The 18132-nt window shown below is 32.6% G+C and overlaps 1 non-coding gene across 1 annotated transcript; it reads right to left on the reverse strand.

Annotated features, from left to right (window-relative positions):
* Positions 1–8477: 8477 nt before the first annotated feature.
* Positions 8478–8583, reverse strand: LOC121230959 (small nucleolar RNA R71). The gene has a single exon (XR_005929031.1). It is a non-coding gene; the product is annotated as a small nucleolar RNA R71 (small nucleolar RNA).
* Positions 8584–18132: the final 9549 nt, after the last annotated feature.

Raw genomic sequence — 18132 nt, forward strand, 5'->3', positions numbered from 1 at the left:
CATTACACCCAAAACCCTAAATAGACCAAATTATAGTGGCCCAACTCCATAATTGGCCCAAATGGCCCAAGCCAATAACCCAAAATTCCAGCAACCCTAAGGGTTTCTGAAAGCAGTTTGTGCCGCAGCTCCCACGCACGGCTTTCTTCGCGCCTCCATGACCTCCACATTGGTCCTCCAGTTGGACACACTTACAACAAACTAACAACCACAACAAAAAACAAGCAATGGACAGCAAATAACAGCAAGGAAATTTGTATTCTCTTTTTTTCTCTTTTATTTTTATTTTTAAGGCTATAAAGCTGAATGTGAGGAAATGTAAAAGGATCCCCTCTTTTTCTTTGGTTACGAACACATAGACTGAAATCAATACAAAAATATCAAAATCATCAATTTTAAAGATGATTTTTGCTTCGTATTTCTCCATTTTTTTTGTTGTTTCTGAAGTTTTTTACACGAAAATAAAAAAGGAAAGGTCGAGAATGTACTTGTTCTTCGCGCGCTACCATCAGAGGTCCCTTTCCATCCATGAAAGCCACCGAAACCCTGGGGTTTTGAACAGGCTTCGCAAAAGGGGGGATGTGAGATGGTTTAGATGTAAGGGGCCAGAGTCAAATAGGGTTTAAGAGAGTTAAAAAGAAGGGGTTTTAAGTTTTTAAGGGATAATCGGCTAAATGAGCATTTTAGGGTAATTTTTTTAATTTATATACAAGGATAAAATGGCGTAGTTTAAGGGATAGAAGAACCCGCGCGTCAACCCGACCCATAATCGGATCCGCGCGTTTTCGTTCCAAATAGGGAATTTGTGCGTTTAGTCCTTCCTATTTGTGCATTAAGCCCTATTTATATTTCTTTGTTTTTTAAATTTTCCCCTGGAATTTGCGCGCTATTTCAAATTAGACCGCGGTTAAACGTTTCGCTTTGGTATTTGGTTTATTTGTTTTTTAGTCCTCTTTGATTTGTGCGCATTGTGTTTTAGTCCTTGATTTTGTTTCAATAGTTTATTTTATTTATTAATTATCCCTTTTAGTTTGCTTTTATTTCAATTGAGTTTGTTTATTTTAATTTATGTAATTTCTTTTAATTTATTTATTATTTAGTTTTTTTTATTAAAACTATTTTGGCATATGATTTTGAATTATATTATTGATTTTACATTTGTCTTAGTATGTTATTTTTATACTTGCATTTGTATATATTTTAATTGTTTTATTATATAGTTCATTTAATCTAAAAATTCTCTTTTATATTTCTTTGTTTTAAAGATTCATATGATGTTTATTCTTAAATACCTATTATTTTTATATATATTATTTATATTAGATTATCTTTTTTAATTTAGGTATATTATTTAATTATATATACATATGTATACATTGTTTCGTATATTACTTGCTTTAATTCTTTGCTTGCGTAATGTTTTTTTAAAAAATAATCTATATATTATTATGTTACATATGATTTATTGTTGTTCTTATTCTTATGATTTATTTTATGCTAAATTATTTTAAACACTTATTTTAGATTTTATTTATTTATTTTGAAGTGTTTCAATATTATTTTCAGACTTATATATATAAATGTTTTATATATCATTCGTTTTAAATTGTTGTATATTATTGATTCTTAAGACTACTTTTTCACATTGTTTGTTTGAAATTTATTTATTATTACTCTATTTATTTTCTTTTAATTCACCTTATGTTTATTTTCGATTATTTGGTTATAAACATATTGTTTAATGTCTCTTAAAATTTGTTTGCATGAATGTTAAATTAGTAGGTGATTATTTATGTGTCGCATTTTAAATTCATTGCTTTTATATTGCTCATATTCGATTATTTATGCTTTCCAACACCATGATTCGTTAATGCTTTGGCAATATGTTTTGACAAGATAACATGTTGTTATTCTCATGCATGTTGATTTTTTTTTTACCATGAGTGACCATTTAAAAGTTTTAGTTTCAATCAATAATCTTTTAATCACCAATTCTTTCTATTTTAAAACTACAATGAAAAGGAACTTTTCGAGAACAAGGAAATTTAGAAATTCGGGAAATCGTGCCCTAACGTGCTGGGTTTCGATTTTCCGTTGGACCAAATGACCAAATATCCTTTTTAAATTTTGTCTGTGTTTTCTTAAATAAAAAAGGAAATATTTGGAAATTCGAGAAATCGTGCCCTAATGTACTGGGTTTCGATTTACTGATTGACCGAATAATTGAATATCCTTTTAAAATTTCAATGCATGAATTTTGAAAATCAAGAATCGATCTTAGTTTCGAGGGTTTAAAAAGTCATGTCCTAACGTACTAGATGTGACATTTTATTCCTTCGGAACAAGAAAATCTTAGCATCCAATTCGAGTTATTCAAATGTTTTAAAAGAAACTATATTTCAAAATCTTTTCCAATTTCAGACATAAGGACATCATTTAATCAATTAGGTACCAATTTTGGGCGTAACGAGGGTGCTAATCCTTCCTCGTACGTAACCGGCTCCCAAACCCGTTTTCTTGAAATTCGTAGGCCAAAATTAATATTTTAATAAAATGTTTCATTAGGTGATCTGATCACACCTAAACAAAAAAGATTAGTGGCGACTCCATATTTCGTTTTAAAGTTGATCCCCGTTTTTCAAAAATAAAAAATGGTTTCGACTATTGTAATGTCTCAAATATACAAAATATTCTTCATATACAAAGTTATAATTAAATATTATATTTTCTCAAAACATACTATACATATACCAAAACATGATTTGAGTAGCATAAGTATATAAAAAACAAAACATAGTCCGATAACATATTTCTCTAAAAATAATCATACTAACATGCTTAGCCCAATTTTACAAAACATGGGCAAAAATACATAACATAAAACGTTGAAGGTTGATTTTGGGGGAATTAAACACCAAAGGAATGCTAAGTCACTTACCTGGTCTATTGAACTGACACATTTTTCACAAATCTCCTAGTAGCCTAAAATTTAAGAATGGAACTTGAAAATCAGAATTCGATCAATAAACCAGAGGCTTAAGAGGTATGGCTTTCTGTGGTAATTTTAATACATTTCGGTTGTGTGACAAACCCCTAACTGAGACACAATTTTACTATATAATGAAACTATATTTTACCTCAGTAAATCAAATTTAATAAAATACATACATATTATAAGAGAATTCAACAAACCAATACAAACCAATTTAATATAGTTTCCAACAAATAATGTGTATTTGGACTGAAAATATTTAAAAAAAATTAAAAATTGAAATTTCAAAAATTCTGAAATACTAAATATCATGATCGTTTGGCTTATTTAAAGTCGTTCAAACACAAAATTTAACTAGTATTTCAGCAGTGTAAAAATATGAATTTAAAGAGTAAATGTAATATTAGAACTTAGAATCTTGTTTCATCAAAATATATTATCAAAAAATTAAGTTTTGAAAGCCAAAACATAATAAATCATCACAATTTGCCCATAATTTTTTAGGATAACAATTTCAACTAACCTACTTTGGGGCTTGTATTGCTTAAAACAAGAATCATATGACCAAGATAGCAAGATCAAGTGAAAAATGAAAGTACAAACTTCATAATAAGAAAAAACATCTAAATTTCTAAACAAATGAACTAATATAAATAGATTTCTAGTGTACCAAAGTTGGTTACTTGAAATTGTCAAAACCCATACAATAGAAACTTCAAAAATTATTTCCGCCTAAATTAGTCAATGGAAATAGATGCCACACATACCATTTAATAGATCTTGAAGAGAACTTTCATCTTGCACCAACAATGTGCCTGAAATATCACTAGAATTTGAAAAACTATTAAAATAACCCCAATAAAATACATGGGCATATGATCTGGCTGTGTGTCCCTTGCACCTTAATTATGCAAAACATAATGCTCAGTAGTAAACACATGGGCAGAGACACGACCGTGTGTCTCAGCCGTGTGAAGGACATGGCCTCAGGACATGAGCGTGTCCCAGGCCGTGTGAAGTCTGCACTTAATTTTTGGAATTTAATTCGCCACACGGCCTAAGCACATGGGCATGTGACTTGGCCGTATGACCTTATTTGGTTGATGATGTCATAAACAAAGAGTTACACGGGCTGAAGACACGGGCGTGTGACTCTCCAAATCAAGAAAATTTTCTAAGTCTTCCTATTATTTTCAAAGTTCTCGGTTTAGTCCTGAACCACCCTCAATGTGTGTTTTAGGCCTTGTAGGCCTATATAAAGGATAGTTTGCACTTGTATGAATGAATTTGATTTGAACAAAAATTTTATGTCCCAGTTTTGTATGATTGGTTATGTTTAAGTTCGGTAACGCCTCGAACCTGTCCCGACTTTGGATACGAGTAAAGGATGTTACAGGAAAACCCCTGTTGAAGTATTTTTCTCCTTTTAAACACCCATTTGCACTTGATAGGCTTTGATCCTTGAGAAAGATCAACTAAAATCCAAGTATTGTTGGACAATAATATTGAATCCATTTCATCATTGATCACCTCTTTCCAAAATGCTACATCCCTAGAAGTCATGGCTTCACTATAGGATTGTGGATCACCATCCACATTAAACATTATGGGGATCTTCCTAATTATAGATTCTCTATTTCCCTCTACAACGAATGCTAGAGATTACATGGAAATGAAATTTGGACCAAAGTCCCTTACTTTTCTCACTCTTTGACTTTTCCTCGACTCCTATTCTTATTATCACAAAGACTTCTTTTGGTTTGATCACTTGAGATCATTGGTTGATATTATTTTTCCAAATCTATTGAATAATCGATAACCTTATTTTTAATTAGTACAACATCTTTTGTTTCAATTATCATTTTAACACTATGTCAAGAACATTATAAGCTTTAGAGTGTTGGACATATCCAACGAATGCACCTTTGATGGCTCTTGCTCCTAACTTTATTCTTCGTTGGTCAGGAACTCTATAGTAAGCTAAACACCCCTACACTTTGAAATAATCTAAGTTTTGCATCCTGCCCTTCCATAACTCATATGAAGATACTCTAAATTTTTTCGATGGTATTTTTTTAAGGATATAACACATGGTCAATAATGCTTCACCCAATAGATTATATGGAAGTTTAGCATTTAACAACATCGAGTTAACCATATCCATTAAAGTACAGTTCTTTCTTTTCGTCAAACCATTTTGTTGTGGAGTATAAGGTGTGAAACACTTATATACGACACCTTGTTCCTCACAAAATACATTAAATTCATTTGAAAAATATTCACCACCTCAACCACTACGAAGCATTTTGATTTTGTTATTAAACAAATTCTCAACCTCATTTTTAAGATGCTTAAACATATCAAAAGCCTCGCCTTTACTTTTTATGACATACACATAAGTAAATCTAGAGAAGTCATCTATAAAAGTGATAAAATATCGTTTTCCACCTCTTGTTAGAGTTCTATTTAATTCACAAACATCTCAATTGATTAAATCTAACATTTGAGAATTCCTTTCACACTTATTAGGAAATGGCTTCTTGATAATTTTTGATTGAGTACAAATTTCACATTTATCCACAAACTCATCATTACTTAGATTGATATAACCATTCTTTTGCATATATTGTAAAGTTTTAAAATTAAAATGTGCTAAACACGTACGCCACACAGTATAAGACTTCACAGTATAAGCAGAAGAATTGATTTTATTCATATCAATGCTCAACTGGAACATACCCTCATTATAATATCCTTTTCCTACATATATATCACCCTTAAGCAGGACAAACTTATCGGATTCCAAGATAATCTTGAACCCATTGTTACACAGAATACTCGTGGACACTAAATTCTTTCTTACATCGGGAACATGCAACACAATGGTCAAAGTAAATTTCTTCCCAGATGTGAAGTTGAGTTCCACCATTCCTTGACCAGGCACTTTAACCGATTAATAGTTGTCCATAAGCACTTCACAGTTTGCTACTAATTCATAACTCTTTAATTGTTGTCGGTCATTACTGTAAACTCAAAATTATATAGGGTTTTTCTATATATTTCTACCACCATTTTACTTAATAAATATGTTAATCTTAGGTATTTGTTATTAAAATAAGTGAATTATATTTAATTAGTAATATTGGGCATGAATTTATAACCTATGTGAAATTGTGTTTAATTACATGAATTTTGTACATATTTTATATTATTTCATGTTAATTTATTAATATGTGATTTTTTACTATGTAGAAGGACCATTGAAGATGTGATTAATATGAATGAAACATGGATATGCACAAATGAATTCATATGGATGGCAAGACCATGCAAACTGGGACATGAGGTTGATAATTTGACCCAATAAAAGATGTGCTAAAAGATGGACATGTCTGCTAAATTATTGGATTGAGAAACCGTCCAAAAAAGGGGAATTAAAGCCCAATTTTGGCACAGGTAGATGGCTGCCCAAAAGCAAGCTTTGGGTATTTAATTGAAGGTCTTTGTAGTTGGAAAATAATCAGAAATCAGCCCAATAATTTCGTTGTTGAAATCGTCCACCCTATGGCTTTTAATAGCCTTGGTTTGAATTTAAAATGAGGAGAGTAAGTCATCCCATTTTCCATGAATTGTGGTAGGCCATATGTGAGAGAAAAGGAAGGAATTTAAATTCTATTTTTAGCAAACTTGACCCCTTAGCTTCACCTATAAATACCATGCATCCTTTATCCTTTCATTCATCCCTTCACTCATAACACATCTCTCATTCTCTCTTCATTCCACTCTATCATTTCCCTTTTGTTTTCCCTTGCATAGCCGTCCATCACCCTTCCATCCTTTAGCCACAAAAGCTTTGTCAAAATCATTCCTTGGCTGACCACCTTGAAACCCTTAGCATAGAAGCACTGATTAGAACAGAGGAGCACATCAGTCAGAATAGATCTGAAAGGCTGCTGAACTGAATAAAGTTTACTCTTTTCTCTTGTTATTTATTTTAATTATGTTTTCTTTGAGTTTATTATTTTTGACATCAACTATGGTATTTTAAATCCTATTTGCTGAAATGATTATGTTAATTTAATAAGATTTATTTTATTCATGTTTAATATGTTTGGGCCTCAGTCGATCATGTTTTCAATTAATATCATGATAAATTTCATTCATACATGATTGGGTGGAATCAGATTAGCTGAGGGATACTAACTAAATGACGACTAGTAGACACATAATTGAGAAGTGCAATGTTCAATTTAGATCCTTAAGCCCAACTAAGTTGAGGTTCATAATATCTTTTGTTTTCTCTATTATCTTGCACAGTTTTTAGGTTTATGTAATTAAACTGTTGCGAACGTAAATGTCCATATAACCTTACATAAATGCTAAGAAACCCTTAGTCTAATATGATCAGTAAAATGCATATTTCATTAAGAAAAAGATCTGAGAGGACTTAATTTGGTTTCTTAACTCATGAAAGGGCGAGTTGACATTGAAGTATTTTTGAACATTGTTAAGCATGATAAAGCATATTGAATTGGTTAATATAATTGTCCTAGCCTATTTAATGTTGATTGTTTTTTTGCTAAAGCCATTCATTCATACATTTAGATAATTTGCATTTAGATTAAAATTTCATTAGAGATCACTCTTTACAACTAGTTAATTTAATCATCACAATTCAAAATTATTGAGTTATTATATCAAATTGTGATTTATAATTTTACAAATAATTGATTAGCATACATAGTCCTTGTGAAGATGATAACTTGTTTTACTTACTTATTACTTGAATGACTATGTACACTTGCACAAATCGTATTACAAGTTTTTGATGCCGTTCTCAGGGACTGTTGCCTTAGTCATTCTTTGTGAAATTATTTTTATAGTTTGGTTTTTTTTTAAAATTACAAATTTATTCTTTATTTGTGATTTATTTAGCAAGTGTTTATGAGCATAGATCGAATCATTGATCTATTACCTATAGACCCTGAAATTGAATGAGCATTTAGACAGAGAAGACGCAAGAGATTTGCTCAAAGACAAGTCGAGATTGACCTTGGAAATCAAATTGATGGATAAGGTAATGGAGTCAATAATGTGCATAATCCAATCCTTATTGCGGATGATAGGGATCGTATACACTGTACCACTCTTTAATAAATTAAATCTGGGAATCAAGAGGCTAGATATCAAGGCATCCCAATTCGAATTGAAACCAATGATGTTTCAAATGCTCCAAATAGTGGGCCAATTTAGCGGTAAGCCCATGGAAGATCGACATCTTCACCTTCGATTATTCATGGAGGTGAGTGGTTCATTTAAGTTAGCTAGTGTGATTGAAGAAGTATTAAGGTTGAAGTTGTTCCCATACTCGTTGCAAGATCGAGCATAAGTATGGTTGAATTCATTGCCACCAAGTTCAATATCTACTTGGCAAGAATTAGCAAAAAGGTTTTTGGTAAAGTATTTTCCACAGAGCAAAAATTCAAAGATGCGAAATGAGAAACTACTTTTCAATAATTGGATGACGGGTCCTTATACGAGGCATGGGAAAGATTTAAGGAATTGCTTCGTAAGTGTCCTCATCATGGAATTCCCCATTGTATCCAATTGGAGTCGTTTTATAATGGTCTCAACTTATATACAAGATTAATGCTGAATGATTTGCGAAGGGAGTGATTTAGTCTAAGTCTTATAACGAGGCTTATGAGATCATCGAAAGGATTGCTAGCAATAATTACAATGGCTGAAAAATCAAGCAATTTTTAGAAGACGAGTAGTCGAAGTGCATGTACCACTAATGGTTTGAAGAATTTTGCAGCTTAATCACCAAGTTAGTATGATGTTGTTTCCTATGTGTATTATAGGGATGGTTATTATTTTAAGAATTACTCTTCAAACCTAGAGTCTATTTGTTATGTAAGGAATCAGTATCAAAATAGAAGTGGATAAGGACCACAGTCCAACTTCTACAATCCATCATGGTGGAATCATCCAAGCTTTCCTAGAGTAACCAAGACAATGGACTGAACAACCATATGCAGTGTAGACCCAATTAATCCTAAGGGTTTAATCAACAAGCTCCAAAACTACCTTAAGCTAAGTCATCAAATAGTTTGAAGGACTTGTTGAAGGTGTACATGGAAAAAAATGATGCTTTGATCCAAACTCAAGTAGCAACACTGAAAAATCTAGAAAACCAGATGGGTCAGTTAGTTACTAAGCTTCATAGTAGACCGCAAGGTGCTTTGCCGAATGATACAGAAAATCTAAGGAGTTTGGGTAAGGAACATTTCAAGGTAGTTGCATTGTGAAGTGGAAAGATTTTGGAACCTAAGGAGGTTGTGAGTGAAGATGAACCTACTGAAAATAAGGAAAGTCAACCAATAGTTGAAGTTCCTACACTAGAAAAATCAGATGCTAAAAAATCTGATGAGGTAAACCTTAAACTAGTAAATTTTGAGAAGCTAACACCTTCTTTTGTAGATTTTCCTCTTCAGAAAAGTTGTCCGTATCAACCTAGAGTTCTATAACCTCAAAGGCTCTAGTAGAATAGGTAGAAACAAGAGGTGTACTTCAAAAAGTTCTTAGATGTTATCAATAGTTGGTTGGTGGAGCTTTAGAAAAAATGCCCAATTACATGACGTTTATGTAGGATATTTTGTCCAACAAGAAAAGGCTTAGTGAGAATGAGATCGTTGCTTTGATGAAGGAGTGCAGTGTTCTTACAGAATAAACTACCTCCGAAAATGAAAGACCTAGGAAACTTTACATAACTTGTAACATTGGAGAATCTTACCACGATAAAGCTTTGTTTGACCTTGGAGCAAGCATCAAATAAATGCCCAAATCTATTTTCAAACTGTTGTGAATAGGTGAAGTAAGACCTACTACTATAACACTTCAACTTGTGAATCGTTCGTTAGCATATCTTGGGGGAAAATCGATGATGTTTTTGTAAAAGTTAATAAATTTATTTTTCCTGCTGACTTTATTATGTTAGACTTTGAAGTAGATAAGGAAGTTCTAATCATCCTTGGGAGACCTTTCCTAGCCATGGGAAGAACGTTGATAGATGTGCAAAAAGGAGAAATCACCATGCGAGTTCAAGATGATAAGGTAACATTAACTTTCTAAAGGCTATGAAATTTCCTGATCCGTCAAAAGAGTGTTCAGTAATAGAGGAATTAGAAACCTTAGTTTCTATGGAAAGCAATTCTGAAGAAGACCTATTGGAGAACACTTTAGGGTCTAAACCATTCAAAAATGGAAAAGGTAATGAAGGTTTGGCTTTGATGGAAGTCAATCCAATGAGTTATGATCAACCATTTTAGTTTGAACCGCTAGAGTTGGAAGTTTAGGAATTTACACAACCAAAGTCGTCAATTGAGGAACCACCCAAGCTTGAACTAAAGATACTTCCATTTGACTTAGAATCTATTTATCTTGGTAATAGTTCTACTTTGCCTGTGGTTATTTTAGCAGACTTGATCGAACATCAAGAGGAGCAGTTGATTGTCGTTTTAAAGAAATTTAAAAAGGAAATTGGTTAGACCGTAGATGACATACGAGGTATAAGCCCTTCCTTCTGTATGCATAAGATTATTTTAAAGAAAGGTGAGAGAGGTCGAATCGATGGACAAAGGAGACTTAACCCTATCATGAAAGAGGTAGTACAGAAAGAGGTAATCAAATGGTTAGATACGGAAATTAGCTACCCCATATCAGATTATTTTTGGGTAAGTCCGGTACAATGTGTACCAAGGAAAGGTGGAATCACGATTTTGGAGCATGAATGTAATGAGTTAATCCCGACAAGAATTGTTACGGGTTGGAGAATCTATTTTGACTATAGAAAATTAAACAAAGCCACTCGTAAGGATCATTTTACATTGCCTTTTATGGATCGGATGTTAGATCGACTAGCAGGTAATAAATTTTACTGCTTTTTAGATGGATATTCGGGATACAACCAAATAGTTGTAGCCCCAGAAGGCCAATATAAAACTACTTTTACTTGTCCATACGGTACATTTGCTTTTAGGTGAATGGATTTTGGCTTATGTAATGCACTTGCCACATTTCAACCATGTATGATGGCACTTTTCACTAATATGGTTGAAAATTATGTTGAGGTTTTCATGGATGATTTTTTTATTTTTGGCAACACTTATGATATTTATTTGTATAATTTGACTAAGGTACTAAAAAGATGTGAGGAGACGAGTCTTGTCCTTAACTGGGAGAAATGTCATTTTATAGTTAACGTGGGAATTGTCTTTGGACATAAATTTTCCAAGAATGGGATTGAAGTGGATAAAGCATAAGTGGATGTAATTGAAAGATTACCACCTCCAGTTACTGTGAAAAGAGTTAGAAGTTTCTTAGGCCATGCTAGTTTTTATCGTAGAATTATTAAGGATTTTTAAAAAATTTCTAAACCTTTATGTATTTTTTAGGAAAAAAGATATTGTTTTTTATTTTAAAAAAGCATGTTTAGAAGCTTTTGAGAAATTGAAAACCGGTTAATTTCAAGCCCAATAATTGTTACACTTGATTGGATTTCACATTTTGAGCTGATGTGTGATGCAAGGGATTTCGCTGTTAGTGTTGTGATGGATTAAGGAAGAAAAAAAAGTTTCATCCTATCTACTATACAAGCAGAACTTTGGCAGGAGCCCAACTCAATTATAAGGTAACCCAAAAAGAACCTTTTGCTATAGCTTTTACTTTGACAAGTTCCACTCATATCTCATAGGTACCAAAGTTATAGTGTTTACCGATCATGTGACTATTAAGTATTTACTTACGAAGAAAGATGCTAAACTGAGGCTAATTCGTTGGATACTTTTACTCCAAGAATTTGACCTTGAGATCCAAGACAGAAAAGATGTTGAAAATCAAGTAGCTGATGATCTGTTGAGTGGAACAAAATAAGGTAACTTCTTCACTAGTTCCAATTAATGAGAATTTCCTTGATGAACATATCTTTGAGGTAAGTTAAATCTATGAAACACCTTGGTTTACTAATTTTTCCAATTATTTAGCACGTGGAATAATTCCTCGAGAAATGATGTACCAACAATGGAAGAAATTCTTTCAAGATAGTCGGTATTATTTCTGGGAGGATCCATTTTTGTTTAAACAATATACATATAACATAATCAGAAAGTGCATAGCTAAAAGTGAGATTGACGAGATTTTGTACCACTGCCATTCATCTCTGAGTGGAGGACACTTTGGTGGTTCTCACACTGCAGCAAAGATTTTGCAAGCAGGATTCTTTTGGCCTACAATATTTAAGGATGTGTATGCATATGTGAAAAACTATGATAGATGCCAAAGAACAGGAAACATATCAAGGAGGAACGAGATCCCCTTGACAAATATTTTAAAGGTAGCTGTGGACTACGTATCCAAGTGGGTTGAAGCCGAGGCATACACAACAAATGATGTTAAGGTAATCATGCGATTCTTGCATAAGCATGTATTTACACAGTTTGGGACACCTAGAGCTATAATTAGCGATGAAGGATCTCACTTTGTAAATAGATGGTTGAAGTGATTACTTGATAAGTACGATGTGAAGGATAGGATTGCTCTGCCTATCACCCACAATCAAATGGGCAAGTTGAAAGGGAGAATCGTAAAATCAAAGGTATTCTTGAGAGGGTGGTGCGCCCTAACAAAAAAGAGTGGTCTCGAAGGCTCGATGATGCTTATAGGCCTATCGAACTATTTTTAAGACACTGTTAAGAATAACTCCCTATCGGTTAGTTTTTCAAAAGGCATGTGATTTGTCGCTTCTATTGGAGAATAAAGCTCACTTGGCTTCGAAATAATTGTTTAACAACCTATTTTCAGTGAAATCAGAAAAGTGGTTTTGGGACCACAAATATAACAATTAAATTATTATTTTATTATTTTTTTAATGTCTATGGGATGTTAGTATGATCGTATAAAAATTTCGTTAAGAAATTTTGACGTTTGCATGATTAATAAAATAAAAAGGACTAAATCGTAAAAAGTGTAAAAGTACAATTTCATTAGTTAAAAATGTCAAATGACTATGGATCCTTGAATTAAGAGGAGTTAGATGGTAATTAGACCATTTCTATAGTTAGTGGATGTTTATAGAAAGGTTTTATTGAAATTATTAATATTTTTAAGGGTAAAATGGTAAAATGGTAAATAAAACATAAAAAAAAAGTAAAGAAAAAATGGTATCATCTTCTTCATTTGATAACTGAACCAAAAATAAACCATTGGAGGTAGCTAGGGTATTTGGCCAAACCTTCTTGCTTGCATGGTATGTTTTTCAACCCTATTTTTAATGATTTTTATGTTTTTTAAGGTCGTTTTAGCTTAATCTATCTAGCCCCGGGATCAATTTGTAAAACTATCAAATATTGAGGTTATCATGAATGTTTTTGTATTATTTTTTATGTTTAATGATAGATTATGAGTCCTTTTTGATAAATAAACAAGTTTTGTAAAGTGATTTTTGATGAAAATGGCATTGAGGGACTTGTTTGTAAAAATGGTAAAATTTCATGTTAAATTTGTGAAATTATTGTTTGTATGGATTGGTTTAAGTCCCTAGAGAAATTGGTTAGATTTAAAAGAGGATTAAAATGCTTAGATTTCAATTTATGAGCTTAAGGGCTAAATTGTGAAAAGTTAAAATGATAGGGGAAAATAGTAATTATACAAAAATATGAAATGTGGACTAAATTGAATGCTAGGAATTTTAAATTGATTAAATTTGTCTATATAGATCAAGATAGATATGCACGAATCTAGATCAGGGAAAAGCTAAAGGCTTGGATTAATATATCTCGTTTCTACACCCTAGTCGTCGAGGTAAGTTCGTAGTGTTTTAATATGTAAACGAATTTCAATTTGTGTACTTATATTATGATTCTTTAGTTATTATGTTTTAGAACATTATTCTTAAATTGCACATATGTGCCCTTGTTTGTACTTTAATATCCTTGAATTGCACATACGTTCCCTTGTTTGTACTTCGGTACCCCTAAATTGCACATACGGGCCCCTGTTTGTACTCTGGTAGCCCTAAATGTATTTTTGTGCCCTATTTAGACTTTGATAACTCTGAATCATATTCAATTATTGTTAGATTAAATGATATACTATGTTCTTACAAAGTTCTAGTAGCTTATTCGTTCTTGTGGATTGTTTTGTATATCATTGCTGTTGATATTTTGGACGGATCAAACCTTCATCTCACACTATCCATCAATATTGGTAGCTTTTGTATCTCCTAGGGTAGTGGCATGCATAAACTTATGCAGTTGAATTTGTGGTTGAAATATATATAGGATGTTTTAAAGTGGTGTTTGATGAATATGTAAATAATAACTAAATGTGTTTGTGTTTTGGTGTCATTTATGCATAATAGGTTATAATGTTTGCTTTAGAAAATACTTTTGGTAACTTTTTGTAATGGATGAAAATGGTTTATTAGTATCATTTGATGGTTTGTGTCATTGAGCTACCTTATGTTGTATGTTTAGTAAGTTTTTGGAACTAGTAGTTGATGAATGGTAAGTAGTAAAATATTCATGTTTAGATAGGTTTTGATTATTGCAATTGAGGTGCCTTGAATGGCATATTGGTTAGTTGATTTAGGACTCTTGAATTGGTATTTATATGTATGTTTTGATAAGGTTTTGATGCCTTGAATATGCGCACAATTGGCCCAAAGGATTATGCATGAATTGGTATTGGAAATGGCTTGATTTTATGCAAATTTTACGTCCACACAGTTTGAGACAGGGGCGTGTGTGTAAACCCCTAGCACAGCAAGCACTCCAAGAGGCTCGGCAGAGAGAGGGCCTGAAAATGAAGAAAGATTGATGAAAGCTAAATAACTTCATCAAATCTAATAATCCCCATTTTTAGTCAAATCAGAAGTGGTTTCAGAACCAAAAATCTATGGTCAAAATATTTATTTTATTATTATTTCAATGTTTACAACATGATTGAGTGATTGTGTGAAAGTTTCGTTAAGAAATTTTATCGTTTGATTGCTCAATTTGATAAAAAGGACTAAATCGCGTAAAGTGTAAAAGTGTTGCTCTATTAGCTAAAGGTGTCTAATAGATATAGAACCTTAGTAATTGGGCCATTATAATGGTAAGTGGACAATATTGGTCATTAAATGGATGATTTAAATGGTTTATCATTAAGGTTATTTTTGTAATTTAATTATTAAAGTTAAATTAAATGAAACAAAAACAAAAATATGGTTCATTCATCTTCTCCACCACCGAATTTAGAAGAAAGAAATGTCTATGAAGGCTTGCTAGGGTTCGGTCACTTTGATACTCAATTATCAAGAAAAGCAAAATACGAGCTTAGATCGGGGAAAGAATAAATTCTCGGATTAGTTGACCCGTGTCATCGTTTTTACGTCCGAGGTAAGTTCGTATATTATAAGTTTTAATACAAATGTATTTCATATGCTTTGATGTTGCATAAATTGTGAATATGAGACTATGAATATGTTTGATAGTGATTCAACGATGATTTGACATTCGAAATCCCGGTTGAACCTGAGGAATAGTTTAGGATACTAGTTACATGTCATTAGGGGATACATGGATTTGGCCTCGGGCCATGATATTAGCACTTCGGGTGCGAGTTATACCAATTTGGCTTCGGGCCATGAATATCGACTGATTTGGCTTCAGTCATGATATCAGTATTTCAGATATAAGCTACCTTGATTTGGCTTCAGGCCATGGTATAAGTGTGTGAGACTCTTGAGTATCCGATTTCTATTCTGAATGGTTCATCAGGTAAACGAAAGACGTGATCGAGTATGAGAATGATATGAGATGGTACAGGTACATACATGACATGTATAAGCTTTGGTTCAAAGAAACTTGTGAAGAATGTGATTGATATCATAATTGTGTATATGAAAGATTTGTTAGCTAATATATGCTCAATGTTGATATATTCAAATTTTTGTATTATAATATTGATATTGAATTAAGTTTATTGTATACGAGCTTACTAAGCTTTATAGCTTACTTTGTTTATTTTTCCCATGTTTTATAGTGTTATAAAGCTAGCTCGGATTCAGTGATCATTGGAGATCGCTTCGCACTATCCACCTATTACTTGGTACCTATAAACTTTGGTATTTTAAGTATATGGCATGTATAGGGACTTTGGTCATGTTGATTACGTTTTGGTTATGATTTTAGTCATTTAAATGGGCTTGTAAATGTCTAAGGTTTGGTTTCTATATTTGGCCATGTGAGTTGGCTTATTTTGGTTGATTTAGGTTATGTTTATATGTATACAAATGACCTATGTTGTGTGAGTGAGGTTGGATTCGTGATGCTTATTGATAATAGGTAAATTTGAATGTCAATTGGTTGATAATTGGGAACTTATGTGCTTGTGAATTCAAGAATGATGATGCATGTTTGGAAAGGTTTAATTAGTTGATTTAAATATGTGAAGCTATTATGATTTGAATGAGTAAAACATGAGATAATAAACATGTTAGTTAATGGTATGTTTTAGCCTTGATTGTGGTTGGATTGGATGTTCATTTATGCTATGAATGAGAACTATTTGAATTGTAAAGGTGTGTATAAATTTGGGTGGAAATTGGCTTGGTAAATAGCCTATTTTTGTCCACATGTGCAGAGACACGGCGTGTGTCTTAGCTGTGTGTGACACACGGTTATGTTACACGGACGTGTGTCCCTTGGTGTTGAAATTGAAATCAAGTCAGTATGCTCCACACGGCCTTACACACAGGCATGTGATGTGGCTGTGTTGCATAAGTCAGTATACCTTACAGGGCATGGTCTAGCACACAGCCAAGCACACGGGCATGTATAGCCATTTTTAAGGCACACAAGCTAGCCACACAGGCGTGTGTGTTGGCCATGTGACATAAGTCAGAGAGTTACTCGGGGTCGAACACTGGCTGGGACACGACCATGTGCTTCCATTTCGAATGTCCCCACGGCTTGTGACAGGGGCGTGTCTGGTTGCCGTGTGACGCACACGGGCGGGCCACACAGTCGTGTGTCCCCTGTTTTTGAGAAAAATTTTCAAAGTTTCGTAAAAGTTTCCAAAGTTATCGGTTTAGTCCCGAACCACTACCAAAGCATGTTTATGGCCTCAGAAGTATGTGTTACTGTTTAATTTCTAAAAGAATTCTTATCATATGAGAACATTAGCTAAACATATTAATAGATGGAAGCATAATTGATCTGTTTGAGTTATGTTCGACATTGCTTCATCTTTCTCTGGTATTTATTCCATTGTGTGGATATGAAAGTCACAGTAAAACTTGAATAAGGCTAATATTTTGTTTCTACTGGCTATTGTCTGTTGAATATATGTGAAGATTATATTACTTCTGTTATTATGGATTTCAGTATTTATAAGCGACATTATTCTTTCTGGACCTTTTTCGGGATATCATAGGAATTGATATCATTTTTTATGGGTTGTAATTCTCAGATATTGAAATTTCACTATTTTGGTTTTCTTATGATCCCATGTGATTATCTGCAAGAGATCTCTATTTGACAGAAATGGCTATATCTATTATAATCATAATTTCTGTTATGAAATTTGGGAATACTGCAGTATGATTATTAGAGTTATAAAAGTTATGCTTCTGTATTGGTTGATGTTCAAATCATATTTGATTTTCTTCTAGGTTCAAAAGCTTTATTAACAACCAAAATATTATCTATTGTTACGGGTAAGACATTGGTCTTATTATGACATTATGAGTCTTTCTGATAAAGGTGACTTCAGTATAATTCAGAACTTTGATGATTAATATAGGAGACAACTTTATTATAAACTCTTTCTAGTTTTCATGAAAAATTTGATATCGATAAAAGTGAAAGTGATAGAAGATCAAGACTAAATTTGTATAATGATATGTCTGGGGTTATCCTTTTAACGAGAAGAAAAAGGTTTCTTCGAAAAGACAGATTCAGTGATTTAGTCTGACTCAAACTATTTGATTGAAAAGATGATTGAATTATATGTGTTTGAATCTATCCACTAGACTGAAAATAAGCTTTGAATGTATAAATGTAATTTGAGGGATAATCTTAAAGACTTGATATAGA

Source organism: Gossypium hirsutum, chromosome A06, assembly GCF_007990345.1.
Source record: "Gossypium hirsutum isolate 1008001.06 chromosome A06, Gossypium_hirsutum_v2.1, whole genome shotgun sequence".
Lineage (NCBI taxonomy): Eukaryota > Viridiplantae > Streptophyta > Magnoliopsida > Malvales > Malvaceae > Gossypium > Gossypium hirsutum.